The following is an 8,374-nucleotide window of genomic DNA, read 5'->3' as shown; positions in this document are numbered from 1 at the left end:
TCTAACAAGGACAACAACAATAATAACTACAAAAATAAAAACAACAAAGGCAACAAAAGGAAAAATAAATACATAAAAAAATTTTAATGCACCTTAAAAAATCATTTTTTAAAAAAGATGGAAACAATGATTTCAGTCCCAAATCACTGAGCATGGGAGTTTTTTTATATATATATTTCAATAGTGACCCACTTTTTTTATGCTACTTATAAATATAATCAACATTATAGTTTCTTTTGCACCTCCCTGATAATAACTGAACAAGTGTAATATTTTTATGTATTTATTGACACTTGTACTTTTTCTGTACCCTATTCATAATATTTGAAATCCTCTAAAGGCCAATGTGTCATTTTCTTCTTGATGTTTCACTGCTGTTGTTAATGCTATGGCTTCTGCTCATAAGCTATAGGACTCTATCATCATTATCAACTGTCTTAATTTAATTTTTATTTATTTTATTCATATATTACTAATATATCATTTATGTTATTTTTACTATTAGCGACAGGACTCTAACATCATAATCAGCTGTATTTATTTTATTTATTCATTTTGAATGTATGTAGAGACAAAGATGAAGAACCGAGGTGCAGAACTGTTCTACTATTTCTAAAACTTTCCCCCCTCCCTGCCTCGCGGGTGGGGACTGGGGCTGAAACCAAGGTTACCAACATGGCAACTTAAGTACTCTACTGGGTGACACACAAACTGCCCACTTTTCTCAATTTTTAAGAACTTCCCATAGTCTTGAATACTCAGATTGTCTCCAGGCATGTCATTCATCTGACTTCCTTATATTTCACTGTCCCTGCTGGGGAGCCAGCATAATGGTTCTGCATGTCACAGGCTTTCATGCCTGAGGCTCTGAAGTCCCTGGTTCAATTATCAGCTCCACCATAACCTGGAGCTGAGCAGTGTTTCTCTTTTTGTATCTCTCATTAAAAATATAAATTATATATTTATATTTTTAGGGTCCAGGCAGTGGTGCACCTGGTTGAGCGCACTTTACAGTGCACAATAACCCAGGTTCAATTCTCTGGTCTCTGCCTGAGGTGGGGAAAGCTTCAAGAGCAGGGAAGCGGGGCTGCAGGTACCTCTCTGTCTCTCCCCTTCTCCATCTCCCCCTCCCCTCTAGATTATTAATTGTGTGCTAATCCCAAGACACATGCACAGCTATGTTTATATAGCTATATAGTTGGTAAGTCTAATGTGGAACCAACCTAAACACAGACAACTAGATAACCATGTTAGAATGGGGCATGGCTGGTGATGCACACAGCTGAGACTGCTCTTACCATACACAGGGACCTGGGTTTGAGCTCCTGATCCCCACCAGCAGGGAGGATGTTTAATGAGTGGGGAAGTAGGTTTGAAAGTCCCTCTCTCTATATATCTCTTTTCTTTTTTTATTTAATTCCCCCCCAAAGATAATTGCTGGGGCTCAGTGCCTGTACTACAAACCCACTGTTCCTGGAGGCTCTTTTTTTCTTTTGTTGCCCTTGTTGTTTATCTTTGTTGTAGTTATTATTATTGTTATTTCTGTCATAGTGGTTGGAAATTGAGAGTAGGGGAAGACAGAGAGGGGGAGAGAAACATAGACACCAGCAGACCTGCTTCATCCCCTTGTACAGTGACCCCTCTGCAGGTGGGAAGTGGGTGGCACCAATGTGGATTCCTAAACTGGTCCATAAACTTCCTGCCATGGGCTCTTAACCCACTACACCAGTCCCCCTCCCTTTTTTCTTCCCACTCACCTCTTAATTTCTCTCTGTTCTAACACATAAAACAGAAAATTAATGACCATTACTCATACTACCACACCACTGATAAACTTGATGATAATAATAATAATAATTTCAAGTATATACTTAATATGAAAATATTTTGCAATTTAAAAAAGAGATAGTACCATGTCCTTTTGGACAAAGAATATAGAAAATTGGAACAAAAGAACTTGGAAAAAAGTAAAAGAAATAGAAGCAGCCAAGCTGACTTCTAAGATTATGTGAAAACTATGGTGGTTCCTCTTGTGGACAGAAGTACAGAACTTTGGCAATGGGTTTGGTGTGGAATCACGGCTGTCCATATTATAATCTTATAAAGCATTACTAAATCCCTAATACAAATGTTAAAAAAGATATTTAGTTATAACTATCATTTTCCCCCTTTATTCCTCTGGTCTTTTAAAAACAGTTTTAGCACTTTTAACTCAGGAAGACTAAGTGCCATTGCAAAGCAGAATAAATTTAAACCTGTAAGTTACAAAAATAAAAACAACAAAAAATAACTACTTATCATAATCAGAAAGTACCTTGGGAAGGAAAAAAAGACATTCACAGAGCCAGAGCAATCTCTATTTATACTAATATGAAAACAGAAAAGAGAAGCATGAAAAGTTGTTTGTGGCTATTGGTGATTTAACAACTGCGTAGTATCAGACACGACTTAGGCTCTGAGAGAGGAAAGAAAGCACACGTCTTCTGCCCACCAGAAACCACAATTCAGGTGTAAACAAGCATAATGTTAGCAACATTCAAGCAGCAGTGATTCTAAAGAGTTAGTGATGGGCTTCAAACCAATGGAAGTCATGATGCTGACAGTACAATGGAGAAAAGAATTCTAGTGGGTCTGAAAAGAGAAGAGCACCAAGCCTCCTTTAAAGAATACTTAGACTCTGATGAAAACATAATAAAGGGAGGAAAAGCACAGGTGTCACAATGAGTTCCATGAAGCTTTCTTGACACAGTAAACTGACCTCCAAACCCAGCTTCAGCTCACAACACCTACATGGCAGCACTCAGGGCTGCTCCTGGCTCCTTCAGGTCCCTGCACCAAACCTTGGTGCTATAAGTCTATTTTGCAAACACAACTGCAGTGACCGGGAGGCAGCATAGCGGTTACACAAAAGGCTTTCATGCCTGAGGCTCTGGACTCCCAGTGGAACCTCTGGCATGACCACAAGCAGAGCTCAGAGGTGCTCTGGTTGTTTTTAAAAGCAGAATTATTGTGTCCCAGGAGGGACCTCAGAAGTCACAAAGCAGGGCCTGCAAGCATAGGATCCTGAATTTGGTTCCAGCACTGAATGTGCCAGAATGATACTCTGGTATGTTCTCTTGAGAAGAATTTGACACAAAGAATTCACTGTTCCAGCAGATGTAGAGAGCATAATGGTTCTGCAAAAAGACTCTCATACCTGACACTCCAAAGTCCCAGGCTCAGCAGCTCACACCACCATAAAATAAGCCGGAGTTGAGCAGTGCTCTGGTATAATAAATAAAACAAATAAATAAATAATAGAGAGAGACAAAGAGAAGGAGGGAGGAATAATAAAGAAAAGGGAATTTATAATAAAGAAAAGCAATGTCCAATATCTAGAAAACTGAATTTTCACTAATTTGTAAAGAGCAGCTATGCCTATAACTGGCATCCACACAAAGCTCAGAGGTGCTATGGTTGGTTTTTTTTTTTTAATATTTATTTTATTTATTCCCTTTTGTTGCCCTTGTTGTTTTATTGTTGTAGTTATTATTGTTGTTGTCGTTGTTGGATAGGACAGAGAGAAATGGAGAGAGGAGGGGAAGACAGAGAGGAGGAAAGAAAGATAGACACCTGCACACCTGCTTCACCGCCTGTGAAGCTACTCCCCTGCAGGTGGGAAGCCAGGATTCGAACCAGGATCCTTATCCCATTCCTTGTGCTTTGCGCCACCTGCGCTTAACCCGCTGTGCTACAGCCTGACTCCCTCTGGTTGTTTTTAAAAGCAGAATTACTGTGACCCAGGAGGGAGCTCAGAAGTTAGAAAGCAGGGCCTGCAAGCATAGGATCCTGAATTTGGTTCCAGCACTGAATGTGCCAGAATGATGCTCTGGTATGTTCTCTTGAGAAGAATTTGACACAAAGAAGTCACTGTTCCAGCAGGTGTAGAGAGCACATTGGTTCTGCAAAAAGACTCTCACACCTGACACTCCAAAGTCCCAGGCTCAGCAGCTCATACCACCATAAAATGAGCCAGAGTTGAGCAGTGCTCTGGTAAAACAAACAAACAAACAAATAATAGAGAGAGACAGAGAGAAGGAGGGAGGAATAATAAAGAAAAGGGAATTTATAATAAAGAAAAGCAATGTCCAATATCTAGAAAACTGAATTTTCACTAATTTGTAAAGAGCAGCTATGCCTATAACTGGCATGTAAAGTCAACCTATCCTCATTCCAAGACACTGTTTTGCAAATGCTACCTGTGAAAAAACAGTTTAAAATAATGTGGAAAATGAACCCTTTAACACACATAGTTCACCAAGTAGAGCAGGCTGCCCAGAATTGGACCCTGGCCCTACATGGGAAGAGAATGGACCAGGAGAAGTTTCAATGCAGTCAGTATGCCATCTGTCTCTCTTCACCTCTCTTGTCCCTCTGTCTGAATGAAAAAGCAGCCTAGAAGTGGTGAAATCAAGCATACAGGAGGTCCTAGATCCACAAGGTTAATAATGCTTGAAGTATAAATGCAGTTCAATTCCACTTAACTAGAGAAGGACATTCACTGATGGAATGAAAAACCATAAATGTAAATAAAGCCCTCACACTTCAGGATTATGTAGTACATAAAACAATCTTAAATGTTTCTTAGAACACTGAGTTCCTTAGCGAAAACTTCTCATACAACTATGTGTATGTGTATATATACAGATACACACTTCCTTACAAGCTGAGATTCATTCATGATGCTACCTAATCAAGGATGGTTTTTGTATTGCTACAGCCTTTGAATATTTCCTATGACTAATTGCACTAAGTTAATACTTTAAATTCTTGGAACTAAAATAATCTAGCAGAGACACCAGATGTACTGCAAAACCTTTCTAGAAGGGATTTCAGAAGAGTATTAATCCTTACTGTGTTAGGGCATTCATAGTCCTGACTAAATGGAGTTTTCTCATGTGTGCCTGGAATGGTCTTCTAATCCTTTTTTTAAAATTAATTTTATTTATTTTTTTGAGAGCGATGCAGAGAGAGAGAGACACACACACACAGAGAAACACCAGAGCACTGCTCAGCTCAGGCTTATGGTGGTGTGGGGGATTGAACCTGGGACTTAGGAGCCTCAGGCATGAGAGTCTGTTTGCGTAACCATTATGCTCTCTCCCCCACTCTGTATTATCAACTTTAAGAGAAAGGAAACAATAGTAACTCACTCCCTGGCCCATGTTAGAAAAGGTTGTTACCCACTAGATGATGAGACAAGGACCTGCAGAGTAATTGAATTCCAGCCAAAGCCAAATGGGCAAAATCTAAAACACATGAGGAATTTGTAAATTTAAGAACAATACATTTGGGAAAATAAAAATAAATGACTGAAAGGCTATTACTATGCACTATATACTGATCTAAAAACTGTATTCTACAGAACTTCAGTTTAATCCTAACAATACATAAGTGAGCCACCTAAATTAGGAAGTGACTTCTGTCCATAAAATCTAGTTTAAATTAAGGACAGAAGAACTTCTTTCTGTGGAAAACTAGAGTTTAGTGCTTAGACCCCAGAGTCTGCAGATGAGGTGCAGGGGGTTCATTGGACTCTGGTGGAAGATAAGGTGTTGCAACACATTTTGAAAAAGGGAAGATATCAATTTCTGTAACACTGGTTTATGAATCTACCTCAACTCAAAACAGCCTATTGTTAATCTTCAAAATTCCTTTCAGTTTATTTTTCTACTTAGGAAAGAATGATTTAAAAAATAGTAGTTATCAAGTGGGCACAATTTCTCCCCGTCTCTGACAGTCACCTGCACACTGACTCCACAGCCATCTTAGCCTTTCTGCCACCCTTGGGCAGAGTGGGTATCTCCAGCACCCACTCTTCCTCTTCCTGTTACAGCACAAGGCCTGGTCTTGTTGCAACAGGCCAAGCCCAGTCTAAAGTCTGCCATGTATCTGGCTTTTTCTTGCTAATTTTTTTTAAATGAAGGGAAAGGGCATTTAAAAAATATAATTATTGGTTTATTCCCTTTTGTTGCCCTTTTTGTTTTATTGTTGTAGTTAATGTTGATGTTGTTGTGGGATACAACAGAGAGAAATGGAGAGAGGAGGGGAAGACAAAGAGGGGGAGAGAAAGACAGACACCGGCAGAATTGCTTCACTGACTGTGAAGAGACTCCCCTGCAGGTGGGGAGCCAGGGCCTTGAACCTCTTCCTTATTTCTTAAGTTCCATCTATAAGTGAGATTTCCAAATACTCATCTTTCTCCTTCCAACAAATGGTACTAAACATGGCCACCTGAAGTTCCATACAGTAGGACGTAAGAGGATAATTTCTCCATCTTCAATGGGTGAGTAGACTTCCCTTGTGTATATGGACCACAAGCATTTAAAACACTGTTAACCCGTCTGTTAACCTTCGCGGTTGCTCCCGGATTTGGACCCACCTGTGCACTGATCATTTTGGAGACCTATTTGTCTCCTTTTGCATGGCAGTTTTTTAATCCTCTGCTTATTTCCTTTCTGTGTGTGCCTAAGTTGGGCGTGTGTGTGTGTGTGTGTGTGTGTGTGTGTGTGTGTGTGTGTGTGTGTGTGTATTTCCCACAACTAGAAGGCATTGCTGTCTCAACTTACCTGACACCAACATTTCATTCAAATGCTTCTAATGTAACACTGGCTCTGACTGGCCTGCTCTGGGCTCCCAATGTGGGAAAGGGCCCACAGTTCCTCTGTGACACTGTGTCTGTCTGGCTGCAATCACAAGGCCAACACTTCCACTTTGTCTCTCTTTGGTGGGGATCAGTCAGATTCCTCTCTTTGACATCAAATGAGCCAGATTGTTCCTTAGTTCTCATTTCTTTTGTTTTCTTTATACTTTCCTTCTCTTCCCTCCTTCATGTCTCTCTCCCTCTCCCTCTCCCTGTTCCTCTCTCTCTCTATATATATATTTGTAAACTGGCACATGTATTTATGACCAGAAAGTACCTCATCAATACCCTTTGCAACCTTGTGTGAGTTGAGTAACTGTTGCAAAGTTACCAGTCACCAGCAGACTCTAGCAAGTGTTCAGACTGGTCAGCACAGGCAATGCAGACAGGTTGTTTATAGTGACTTCTCAACTGAAATTGAACAGCCAAGGTTTTAACACAATGGCTCCCTTAATATTCTGTGATGTCTGAACTTGATCCACTGTGGGAGCCTGGCCTTGTCGGTCCTCTAGTTACAGCCTGAGCCTTTCACGAACAGGAGGTGATGAACACCTTGCTGCTTTCAGAAATTCCAAAAGGGACCAGGGTGAATCTGGAATAACAGAGAGCACATGTTCCCCAGCATGAAGACTGAGTACAAATCCCTGGGCCCTTTACAAGGGGAAATGCGAGGATTTATGATATGTATACATTTCACTTTCTTGCACTCTGGTCTGGTAAGAGACACAGTGCACAGAGACAGAGTCCTGTGTGAGAGAGGCTCCAGAGACAAAGAGGAGGAGCCACTATCTACCTACAGCCACTGAAAAATAAGAACCCTCCCTAGCAGTGAGCTGGGTCTGATTTCACAACAGGAAGTGTCCCCAAGTTGGACTGTGTTGGGTCTTGGGCCCTGCCTGTACGACCCCCTCACCCCTACAGGTGGCTTTCAATGTCAGGAGCCACATCAGGATGGCAGTCATGGGCCCAGAGGGGACACTTGCAGAATGGCTGGGGTTCACCAGTGCTCCCTGCTGGTTCCTACTCAGTGTCTGGGCCTGAGGACACACTGACCTGGGTTCTCCTCAGAGGTCTGCTCCAGATGGCAGGGCTCTGCCATGATGGAGACAGAAGTGGAGTCTTGTGGTCTCCGGCGCAGCAGCTCAATAGTTGGCAGCTCACTCATTTCCTATCCACAGTCTTGTTGATGCCCTACACGGAGAACAGTCAACATGCAGACTCAGGCTGAAGAATGGTACCAATCAGGCCAACTCACCTTGAGCTAGTGCCCACATGGTGCCTTAGGTCCTCCCTCTGGGCGTCAGGATGGAGCCACTGTGTCTGTGGGAACATCACTGCACTCAGCCAGGGAAACCCTACAGAAAGCAGGTGCCCAGGCATAGAAATTGCTGAGTCCATGGGAGCAAGCTTCCCAGGTTCCCTTGCTTATAATGCAGACATCCCTTGGTACAGGGTGCAATAGGAACTTTATATTCCGTGATGTCTAGGGTGACATTGCACTGGGTTTGTCTTTCTTCCAGTAGAGGAGGGAGATAGATCAAAAATAACAAGAGGCCGGGAGGTGGGGCACCAGGCTGAGGGCACACATGACCATGTGCAAGGATCTGGGTTTGAGTCCAAGTTCCCAACATGCTTAGAGATGAAACACGCTGCAGGTGTCTATCGTTCTTTATTCTCTCTTTTCCCCTCCAA

At 41.7% G+C, this 8,374-nt stretch overlaps 1 long non-coding RNA gene across 2 annotated transcripts in view; it reads right to left on the bottom strand.

The window, feature by feature from the left end:
* Positions 1-3,055: 3,055 nt before the first annotated feature.
* LOC132536775 (uncharacterized) overlaps positions 3,056-8,374 on the bottom strand; it is a 272,206-nt gene continuing 266,887 nt past the window's right edge. Inside the window, exons 6-7 of one of the 2 annotated variants that reach the window (XR_009548304.1) lie at positions 5,227-5,288; positions 3,056-3,264 (exon numbers count right to left, since the gene is read on the bottom strand). This is a non-coding gene — a long non-coding RNA (uncharacterized LOC132536775). Of the gene's footprint in view, positions 3,265-5,226; positions 5,289-7,842; positions 7,874-8,374 lie in introns of those variants that run through there. The other variant, XR_009548303.1, reaches the window with a different exon arrangement.

The sequence above is a fragment of the Erinaceus europaeus genome, chromosome 2 (genome assembly GCF_950295315.1).
Source record: "Erinaceus europaeus chromosome 2, mEriEur2.1, whole genome shotgun sequence".
NCBI lineage: Eukaryota > Metazoa > Chordata > Mammalia > Eulipotyphla > Erinaceidae > Erinaceus > Erinaceus europaeus.
The sequence above is the reverse complement of the archived record's forward strand: the minus strand, read 5'-3'. Positions and strand labels throughout refer to the sequence as shown.